Raw genomic sequence first — 4,782 nt, forward strand, 5'->3', positions numbered from 1 at the left:
GGGCGACAGAGCGAGACTCCGCCTCAAAAAAAAAAAAAAAAAAACCCAAGTGGACATTCTGGAACTGAAAAATACAATGTCTGAAGAACTTATTAAAGAGTCAACAAAAGACCAGGAAAGATTAGTGAAGGGGATTAGATTAGTGAACTGGAAGAGATTTCAATAGAAAAAAGAATGAAAAGACCAGAAGGGAGTGTAAGATATTTGAGGAAGACAAATGGTCTAACATACATGCAATTGCAGCCCCAAAGACAAAGGTGAGAGAGAATGGAGAAAAAGCAATATTTAAAGACATGATGGCCAAACATTTTTGAAAACTGATGGAAGACATCAACCCAGAGATTCGATGAGCTCAGAGTACCCCAAATGAGGATCAGGATAAGGACAACCACACCCAGGTACATCATTGTCACACTGCCAAAAGCCAAATACAAAGAGAAAAAAAATTAAAAATAACCAAAGGGAAAACCACAATTGTTCCAGGGCACAGTTTCTTCAGTTTTAAAAGCAATTTTGTTAACGTTTCAACAGAAGTTATGGCATCTTCAAAGATGCTGAATGGAAAGGGAAAAAACGACTTTGTGATAGATTTTGAAATCAGGAAGTGTGATGACTCCAACTTTGTTCTCTCTCAAGATTAATTTGGCTCTTTGTGGTCTTTTTTGGTTCCATATGAATTTTAGAATTGTTTTTCTATTTCTGTCCATTGAAATTTTGATAGGGATTGCACGGATTTGATAGATTGCATTGGGTAGTATGGACATTTTAACAGTATGAAGTATTGCAACCCGAGATGGCTTTTCATTTGCATCTTCTTTCTTTCATTAATGTTCTATAATTTTCATATGCCAGTCTATCACATCCTTCGTTGAGTCTATTCCTAAGTATTTTATACTTTTTGGTGCACTTGTAAATGGGACTGTTTTCCTAATTGTGTTTTCAAATAGTTCATTGTTAGTGTATAGAAACGCATCTCATTTTCTGCATTGATTTTGTATCCTGCAACTTTACTGAATTCGTTTATTAGTTCTCACAATTATTTTATTTATTTATTTATTTATTTATTTGAGACGGAGTCTCGCTCTGTCACCCAGGCTGGAGTGCAATGGCACCATCTCGGCTCACAGCAACCTCCACCTCCCAGGTTCACGCCATTCTCCTGCCTCAGCCTCCCAAGTAGCTGGAACTACAGGCGCCCACCACCACGCCCAACTAATTTTTTGTATTTTTTTTTTAGCAGAGGCGGGGTTTCACCGTGTTAGGCAGGATGGTCTCGATCTCCTGACCTCATGATCTGCCCGCTTTGGCCTCCCAAAGTGCTGGGATTACAGGTGTGAGCCACCGCGCCCAGCCAGTTCTCACAGTTTTTTATGTAGTCTTTAGGGTTTTCTATGTATAGGATCACGTCATCTGCAAACAGAGACAATATTATTTTCCTTTCCTATTTGGATGTCTTTTCTTTTTCTTGCTTAAATGCTCTTGCTAGGAGTTTCAGTACTATGTTGAATAAAAGTGATAAAAGCAGGTATCCTTGCCTTTTTCCTGATAGTAAAAGTTTTTGTTTTCCCCATTGAGTATGATGTTGGCTGTTGACTTTTCATATAATGTCTTTATTATGCTGAGGGACTTTCCTACTATTTCTAGTTTGTTGATAATTTTTATCATTAAAGGATGCTGAATTGCATTAAATGCTGCTTCTGCACCTGTTGAGATACTCATGTGATTTTTATCTTTTATTCTGTTAATACAATGTACCATATTAAGTGATTTCTGTGCGTGGAACCATCTTTGCACCCCAGGGATAAACCCTACTTGGTTATGGTGTATGATATGATCCTTTTAAAGTGCCTTTGATTTGACTCACCAGTATTTTGTTGAGGACTTTTGCATCTATATTCATCAAGAATACTGGCCTATAGTTTTCTTTTCTTGTAGTGTCTTTGTCTAGCTTTGGTATCAGGGTAGTGCTGGTCTCATAAAATGAGTTTGGAATGGTTCCCTCCTCTTCAGCTTTTGAAAAGAATCTGAGGATTGGTGTTGATTCTTCCTTAAATGTTGGCTGAATTTGCCAGTGAAGCCATCTGGTCCTGGGCTTTTCTTTATTGGAAGGTGCTGGATTATGGACTCAATCTCCGTATTAGTTAAGGAGCTATTCAGACGTTCTGTTTCTTCACGATTCAGTCTGGATAGGTTGTGTGATTTTAGGAGTTTATCTTTTCTTTTAGGTTATTCCGTTTGTTGGCATATGATTATTCATACTAGTCTCATGATCATTTTTATATCTATGGCATCAGTTTTAATGTCTACTCTTTCACTCTGGTTTTATTTGAATTGTCTCTTTTTTTTTCTTAATCTAGACTTGATTTCAAAATACACTACAAAGCAACAGTAATCAAAACACTATGGGCTGGGCGTGGTGTCTCACGCCTGTAATACCAGCATTTCCAGCATTTTGGGAGGTTGAGGCGGGGAGATCACTTGAGGTCAGGAGTTCAAGACCAGCTGGCCAACACGGTGAAACCCCTTTTTCTATTAAAAATACAAAAATTAGCTGAGCATGGATGCCTGTAGTCCCAATTACTGGGGAAGCTGAGGCAGGAGAGTCACTTGAACCCAGGAGGTGGAGGTTGCAGTGAGCCAAGATCACACCACTGTACTTCAGCCTGGGCGACAGAGTGAGACTCTGTCTCAGAAAAACAAAAAACAAACAACAACAACAAAAAAACCCAGTATAATATTAGTGTGAAGACAGACCAATGGAACAGAATAAAGAGCCCAGAAATAAATCCACACATATATGGTCAACTGATCTTTGACAAAGGTGACAAGAATAGAGTGGAGGAAGGAGTCTCTTTAATAAATGGTGCTGGGAAGACTGGATATCCACATGCAAGATAATGAAATTGGACCTTTATTTTACACTATACACAAAAATAAACCAAAAATAGATTAAAGACCTAAATGTAATACCTGAAATTGTTAAACTCCTACGAAAAACCATGAGGGAAAAGTTTCATGACATTGGTCTTGGCAATAATTTCATGGATATAACACCAAAAGCACAGGCAACAAAAGCAAAAACTGACAAATGAGACTACATCAGACTCAAAAGCTTCTGCATGGCAAAGGAAACAAAATGGTAAAAAGGAAACCCATGCAATAGGAGAAAATATTCGCAAACCGTATGTCCACCTGACAAGGGGCTACGCTCTAAAATATATAAGGAATGCCTACAACTCAATAGCAAAAAACCGAATAAACCAATTTGAAAGTGGGCTAAGGACTTAAATAGACATTTCTCTAAAGAAGATATTCAAATGACCAGCATATGAAAAAATGCTCAATGCCATGAGGGTAATGCAAATCAAAACCGCAATGAAATATCACCTCATATCTGTCAGGATGGCTATTGCTTTTTTAAAAAACCAAGTATTGGTGAGAATGTGGAGACACTGGAACACTTGTGCACTGCTGGTGGGAAGGCAAAGTGGGTGCAGCTGCTGTGGAAAACAGAATGGAGGTTCCTCAAAACACTAAAACTGGCCAGGTGTGGTGGCTCATGCCTGTAATCCCAGCACTTTGGGAAGCCGAGGTGGGTGGATCATGAAGTCAGGAGTTCAAGACCAGCCTGGCCAAGATGGTGAAACCCTGTCTCTATTAAAAAATACAAAAGTTAGCTGGGCATGCTGGTGGGAGGCTGAGGCAGAGAACTGCTTGAACCCGGGAGGCGGAGGTTGCAGTGAGCTAAGATTGCGCCACTGCACTCCAGCCTGGGCGACACAGCGAGACTCCATCTCAAAAAACAAAGAAACAAACAAAAAAACCCACTAAAACTAAAACTAGAACCTCATAGGATCTAGCAACCCCACTTCTGGGTATTTACCCAAAATAATTTAAATCAAGATGTCAAAGAGGTACTAGCACCCCATGTTCATAACAGCACTATTTACAATAGTCAAAATGTAGAAATAATCTATATGTCTATGATGGACAAATGAGTAAAGAACATATGGTATATTCATACAATGGAATATTATTTAGCCTTAAGAAATAAGGAAATTGGCCGGGCGCGGTGGCTCAAGCCTGTAATCCCAGCACTTTGGGAGGCCGAGGCGGGCGGATCACGAGGTCAGGAGATCGAGACCATCCTGGCTAACATGGTGAAACCCCGTCTCTACTAAAAAAATACAAAAAAACTAGCCGGACGAGGTGGCGGGCGCCTGTAGTCCCAGCTACTCCGGAGGCTGAGGCAGGAGAATGGCGTAAACCCGGGAGGCGGAGCTTGTAGTGAGCTGAGATCCGGCCACTGCACTCCAGCCTGGGCGACAGAGCGAGACTCCGTCTCAAAAAAAAAAAAAAGAAAGAAGGAAATTGTGCAATCTTAAGCAACATGGATGAACCTTGAGGATACTATGCTAAGTAATATCAGCCAGTCATAGAAGGACAAACACCTGTAGACCCAGCTATTCGGGAGGCTGAGGCAGGAGAATGGCGTGAACCTGGGAGGCGGAGCTTGCAGTGAGCCGAGATTGTGCCACTGCACTCCAGCCTGGGTGACAGAGTGATACTCCGTCTCAAAAAATAATAATAAAATAGGCCAGGTGCAGTGGCTCATGCCTGTAATCCCAGCACTTTGGGAGGACGAGGCAGGTGGATCACAAGGTCAGGAGATTGAGACCATCCTGGCTAACTTGGTGAAACCCCATCTCTACTAAAAATACAAAAAATTAGCCAGGTGTGGTGGCGGGCGCCTGTAATCCCAGCTACTCGGGAGGCTGAGGC

Source organism: Rhinopithecus bieti, unplaced genomic scaffold (assembly GCF_001698545.2).
Source record: "Rhinopithecus bieti isolate Rb0 unplaced genomic scaffold, ASM169854v2 scaffold_79532, whole genome shotgun sequence".
In the NCBI taxonomy this organism is placed as follows: domain Eukaryota; kingdom Metazoa; phylum Chordata; class Mammalia; order Primates; family Cercopithecidae; genus Rhinopithecus; species Rhinopithecus bieti.